The following is a 7,155-nucleotide window of genomic DNA, read 5'->3' on the forward strand; positions in this document are numbered from 1 at the left end:
ATCTTTTTGCTAAGATCACATTTAAATTTATAATTGTCTAAATAGTCGTAGCAAAGACCTGGAAAGCAAAAAGGCACCTTACATTATGCAAGACTGCTAATAGGGTGTCCCAAATTGCTTGGAGGTGTATCAAAATACACATAGGATAAAATAGCCATTGCCTTTGGGTTGGTACATCCCAAGCAAATTCGCACCCCCCATTAGTTGCGGTTTATGATATTTGCTTTTGGTGGCTAACTCTTAACATGGCAAAGGCCAGTTACACGATAGACTAAAGCCAACGGCTTACAGTATAACCTCTATGGGTTAGCCATTAATTCTAAGAACGGCTAATTTTAGGTGCGTTGTAACCAAGTATCCTAATATAATTAGATTTCCTATTCTAACTTAATTTCTTAATTAAATACAGTTAATCCTGACGTTAAGTGTTAATTTCCAAAAGAATTTAGGTGATCCCGACTAATTTGACATGATCAACAAAATATTGGAAACTGCTTAAGTGGCCATGGCCGGGCTGTAGGCCACGACTAACTGATAAAATGAGTGTGCAGTTCCAATCTCGATCCTTCTGATTATTATAGACAGGATCAAGTAAAAAACTAATTTTAAATTTCTCCACCCTATCCGACTACTTTGATCCAACTAATTAAAAATGCTATTGTGACCCGACTAAGTAACACATTATAATATGACACCACCAACTAAATATTGAGACCGTTCTGCTATGACCCGACCAACTAAACATGCTCCCGATTATTATAAACATGACCAACTAACATACTAATTTTAATATGGGCACTACATCTTCCTTTAAATTTCTCCACCGCCGGGGCCGTAGGCTCTCCATCTACAAAGAAAAAACGGATTTCGAATCACGTCAAGATAAAAAGGGCAAGTGTTTATTTTTTTACCTCCTTGGGTTAGATTATATTCTAGAAAAGCGAACAAGCTTGATGACCTTTCAGCTTCCCTATCCTCTGATTTCAGAAAAACTCAATAGCAATTATCACCGATAATACAAAACCCATTTTAACAATTTTTGTTCTTTTAAAAATCAACTTAGGTTTGCCGTAACTATACTAACTCAATTAAAGACGGATAACCTTAGCATCAAATATAAATTTGCAAAACAAATAAAGGGGTCATGGTGGGGCTTATGATAGCGGTTCATGCCCAACCAAAATAATAGTGGAATTTACGTGTAAAGGACCATCATCGGAGCTGTAGGTCCTAACTAATTTGGTCCGGCCAATAAAATAGCTGGAGTTTGTATAAGGGACCACAATCGGGACTGTAGGTCCCGACTAATTTGATCTGACCAATGACATACTGGAATTTATGCAAGGGAGCACGGTCGGGGCTGTAGGCCCCGACTAATTAGACCTGACAACCAAAACATCGAGGCTGCAAGTCCTAGCTAACTTATAGGCTCAACCAAATCACAGTTAATTTAATATTAATGTTGGACTATGTTTGTCCCTAGATTTTTTAATCCACGGCTGGGGCCATAGGCCCCATCTACTATGGTATGACACGACTATCTAAATACATATACCATCTTTAATCGCGGATCCATGGGCTTAAGCCGTGACTACTATGACCCGACTAACTAAATACAACATTCACAATTGCTGACTAACTAAAATTTTGTGAGACGATATTGACTACCCGGCCAAACAACAAATAAAAATATAAAAAGGTTGAGCCCCGGCCGTAGGCCGGGGTGATACCTAGTTATTATATAATAATATGTATATACGTGTCCGCGTCCTAATTTTTTTAAAATATGGGCGAGTCCGCGTCCGCATCGTGTCGTGTGGAGTCCGTGTCCGTGCAACCCAGCACGGCAGTAACCAAGTAAAGAAAATAGGAACCAATAACCAAACAGTACCGCAGTATCAACTAATTATTCCTATTCCCAAAGTACCCTCATATTTTCTTATAAATCACATAAATGTAGGTAGACGCTTCTGATTCCGTATCCTTCCGAGTCCAGAATCTAGAGAGAAAGAAAAAGTCAAATATAAATGTTTTTTATAAGTAAGGAGATCTGAAGATTCTGAACCATAATTTCTTCACCCAAAATTTTCCCTCATCAGAGAAAAAGTCTGTTACTTTCTCTGCCTCTGCCTCTGCCTCTGCAACTTCTTCTTCTTCTTCTTCTGCAGTAATAATCATGGCGTCAGCGTTATGTTCTGCAACAGATTTAGCACCACTGTTGGGTTCTGCTGTAAACTCAACAGCAGCAGCAGCATATATCTGTGCTTCATTTGATACAGTATCAACAAAATTTGTAGACACAACATTTGCAATCGACACAACATATCTTTTATTCTCAGCATACTTGGTGTTTGCTATGCAACTAGGATTTGCTATGTTATGTGCAGGTTCAGTAAGAGCTAAAAACACGATGAATATAATGCTTACTAATGTTTTAGACGCTGCTGCTGGTGGTTTGTTTTATTATCTATTTGGCTTTGCTTTTGCTTTTGGTACTCCTTCTAATGGGTTTATAGGTAAACACTTCTTTGGTCTTAAACAAATTCCAACACCAGGTTTTGATTATGGCTATTTTCTCTATCAGTGGGCTTTTGCAATTGCTGCCGCTGGGATCACTAGTGGTTCAATTGCTGAGAGAACTCAGTTTGTTGCTTTTATGATTTACTCTGCCTTTTTGACTGGGTTTGTTTATCCTGTTGTTTCTCATTGGTTTTGGTCTTCTGATGGTTGGGCTAGTCCATCAAGAACTGATGGGAATTTGCTATTTGGTTATGGGGTTATTGATTTTGCTGGTTCTGGTGTTGTTCATATGGTAGGAGGTATTGCTGGTTTATGGGGTGCTCTTATTGAAGGACCAAGAATTGGTAGATTTGATCATACAGGGAGGGTTGTTGCTCTTAAAGGTCACAGTCGTGTTGGGTACTTTCTTGTTATGGTTTGGTTGGTATGGATTTAACCCTGGTTCGTTCGTTACTATCTTGAAACCTTACGGTGAAAGTGGAAGTTATTATGGGCAATAGAGTGCTATTGGTAGAACTGCTGTTACTACTACTTTAGCCGGTTGTACTGCCGCGTTGACGACCTTGTTTGGGAAAAGATTATTAGTTGGTCATTGGCATGTTACAGATGTCTGTAATGGTTTATTGGGTGTTTTCGCCGCCATTACTGCTGGTTGTTCTGTTGTGGAACCATGGGCAGCTATTATTTGTGGATTTGTTGCTTCTGGGGTGTTAATCGGATGCAATAAACTTGCTGAGAAATTCAAATATGATGATTCATTAGAAGCAGCACAATTGCATGGTGGTTGTGGTACTTGGGTATAATCTTTACTGCTTTATTTGCTAAGAATGAATATGTTGCTCAGATTTATAATGGTGGTGATCTTGGTAGACCTTACGGTTTATTTATGGGTGGTGGTGGAAAACTATTAGCAGTACATATCGTTCAGATTTTAGTTATTGCTGGCTGGGTTAGTGCAACAATGGGTCCATTGTTTTTTATACTAAACAAGCTCAAGTTATTGAGAATTTCATCTGAAGATGAAATGCAAGGAATGGATATAACTAGGCATGGTGGTTTTGCTTATGTTTATCATGATGATGAAGATTCATTACCAAAGCATGGGTTCATGTTGAGGAAAGTTGAACCTAGTAGCACTCCAAATACTGCAGCACCAGTTGTTTAATCAGCATAAGATATGAGTTCCAAACCTTTTTTCTTTTTCTGGGTTATGAAATGAAAATCAACTATGAGCTGTGTAGTTTGATTTGATTGTGATTTTTTTTTCTGTCTCTTTTGGTCTGTTCTGTATGTGGTTGTAGTTAATTATATGAACAAAATTTGGAAGCGATTCGGTCTTTATTGCTAATCTGGACCTTGGTGTGTGTCATCCAAATAGTTGGAAATGGTGTTCTGACATCTATGGATAATTTGTTTGACATATTTTGTCTTCTTTTCTTATTATGTGGTTATCTCTGCGTATATCAAGTTTTGTTTTTTTATGGGTATGAATTGAATTTTGTAGTCCTTTATGAGGTTCACACGAAGACATCCCAATTCATCACAATGGAGTACATGTGATGTGAGTTGCGAACTTGTGATGGTAATTAAGTTATTCGACGAATGTAGAAACGTAGAGAACTAACTAGAGATAGTGAAAGATTGAGCAAATATAACATTTTTCTTCTTAAAAACCTTATCTCCGTTTTGGGTATTGTATTCCTAAAGAACCAATACTTAGGCAAGTTGGATTTCATTTCCGACCAGTTCACATGAGATTTATTCACAAATTAGGTCCTTTTCTAGGTAGAATTGTCATCTTCGTAGGAATACATTCCCTTGGCTTTTCAGCTTCAAAGTTCTTACTGTTGAATCAGGAGAAAAATCAATTTAAATGTTGGTTGTTGGTGAATGTCTGTGACTGTGAGTAATAAAGAGAAAATACTAGACGTAAGCCACCATACCTTACTAGATTGCGATGAAAAGAAGTTGCACAACATTAACAAACTTCTGGTTATTGACATTGCCATACCGTACTAGATTGCTATGCAAACAAGCGGATACAATCTTGTGGTGGAGGGGCAGGTCAACCAATTGGTCCACCCCTAGACAAGTCGGAAAAGAAGTTGCATCCAAATGACCAAATTTTCTAGACCAGGTTAACTGATAGTCGGATCTCCCTACGTTTTGTAGGGAGAGGCAAACCGAAAAAAAAGGAAAATTCCCCCTGAAAGTCCTTCATGAAAACTCTTTTATAGGTACCAATGCTACTCTCGATGTTCTTTCTTCTCTTTCCAAAAAACACTTTTTGAAACCCTAATAGCCATCCTATCATCTTGCTCAAATTTGGTCCTTCCGGACCAGATCTGAGCAAGGATTATTGTTTTTCTTTAGTTTTAGTAGATTTTCTAATTGAATAAAATGTTGCTTTTTAATTTATGGTGTCTTTTGACATATTTCTTCACCCTTTTGGTAATTTTATCTTCGCTTTTTGGGCGATTTTTTCTTCGCTTTGAGAGCGATTATTTCTTCACCGTGATGGTGATGTCTTCAATCTTTGTTGGTTGTTTCATGGCTTGTTATTCTAGCTTCGAGAACATCGACGATTCAACACGGCATCGCTTTGAGTTCATCTTCAACGAGGGATTTAGGACATCTGGGTTTTTCGTTCATATATACGAGATTAAGGGCTAAGCACTTCTATCCTTTTGGAGCATCTCTTGTTACAGAAGACAAACATTCAAAATGGTCGGAATTGATTCCGGATTATACCATCTTTTCTCCCTATTTTTCATACAAAAATTGGGTACCTTTACGGTATTTTGCTCCTTCTCTTCCTGAACTACATGTAATTGGTATCTTTATTTATATTTGGTTTTTAGTTTTCTTGTATTTTGATTTTCTTTTTCTTGTAAACAGAATCATTTTTTTGGATTGAATGAAAAATGACCTGATTGTTCAAAAAGAAGAAAAAAGAAAGTACTAATATTATTATTAAAACATTTATGCCTCTCAACTACAATTGTTGTGTAATACTGGCACAAAGTTTACATTCATGTGGAAACAAATACTAATGTAATTTACTGTTTTGTTCATCAAGGGTCAACCGCATAAAAAAATGTTGGATCATAGTGGATCTTAACTAGGATATTGTTTTTTCAATGAGTGTTTAAGATTGGGTTATTTCACTTTACTGATGCAAAAATCAGGTTACCAATCATGCATCACGCATACATATTCTGCCGGAAATAAATTCAAAATGTTACCCTATGCCATTATTGACTAGTCCAAGTCAAAAATGTACACCGAAATCATGAATAAGTTGGTGTAGTTGTGGCCATTAAAAATCAGGAAAATCCACGGAAAATTAAAAGTGAAAGCATTTATAAAGTATACTGTATATTTGCAGTACCTGGTAATCTTTTTGAGAAATCCTCATAGAAATCCATATGTTTGAGTCTTCCCTGTTGTCCATCCTAGATTTCAGTCAACCCAATTTGACAGACTGAGTTAGCTAGATCGGTTATGGTTGGCTCAGATACGTGTGTAAATTACATTGTTATTGAAAAGGCGAGGGTACCCAAATACATCACAATCTTTTCGTTTGATCACAACCTATTCAATCTCTACCGTGTATAAACCTCTTGGAGCAACAATCACTCAAGGAATATTTCAACACAGTGTCCACTTGAAATAGGGTTAGTCCGAACTGGCCTAACACGTGAATAATTATATCAGACAAGTGGAGAAATCCAATACACTTTGTGTGATCGTCTATAGATATGAAATCGAGACAATACTACAACAAAGTGTTCACTTGATAATCGAAACCTTATAAGATAAATATCAAGTGCCTAGTTAACGTACAAGTGTAATTACTTTAATTATAATATAAAAACAATTATAATGCGGAAATAAAGTAAAGCACACACACCAGAATTTTGTTAACGAGGAAAACTACAAGCTTGTAGAAAAACCCTGGGACCTAGTCCAGATTTGAATACTCAATGAATTAAGACGCTACAAAAAGTAAACCTGCAACTTCGTGTAGACACTACTAAGTAAACTTAAATCCTAGTTACTCAGATTCAGTAGTATTCTTGTTTTGACAATATCTAGCAGAACCGTAATTCTCTATAGATATTTGTTTTGATAATATCTTGCAGAACCGAAGTTCTCAATAGATATTTGATATTAGAAATCCTAGCAGAACAAGCGTTCTCTTTAGGACTTAAATCTTATCTATCTTCTTAATGGTTCAATCTCTCAAAACAGGATTCCTTTGGATCGTATTCCAAACAGTAAAGGATAAACTGTTTGGTAACAAAACTCACTTTTTAATCACAATACCGAAATATACGATATAAGTGTAGTTAAGGATTCTCCAATTTTTAAGACCTGTTACCAGATCCGAAGTTCCTCTATTACAAGATCAAACAAGACAATGATCACCGAAATAATCAGTCTTGATTGCAAGGTTTATGATAGAATCACAAACTACTTGTTGATCTTAAAAAGGGTTATGTTTATTGAAAATAAACAACCTCTTTGATCCCCGAAAATCAAGTCACAGAAAGTTACACCAAAAATCAAAACACAAGAACAGAAGTCTTCAAATCTTCAAAGTCTTCAATCTTCGATTTAATCTTCAAAGTA

At 36.5% G+C, this 7,155-nt stretch overlaps 1 pseudogene; it reads left to right on the forward strand.

Annotated features, from left to right (window-relative positions):
* The first annotated feature begins 1,979 nt into the window (after window positions 1-1,979).
* On the forward strand, window positions 1,980-3,940 carry LOC113358524 (annotated as a pseudogene).
* Window positions 3,941-7,155: the final 3,215 nt, after the last annotated feature.

Source organism: Papaver somniferum, chromosome 3 (assembly GCF_003573695.1).
Source record: "Papaver somniferum cultivar HN1 chromosome 3, ASM357369v1, whole genome shotgun sequence".
In the NCBI taxonomy this organism is placed as follows: Eukaryota; Viridiplantae; Streptophyta; class Magnoliopsida; order Ranunculales; family Papaveraceae; genus Papaver; species Papaver somniferum.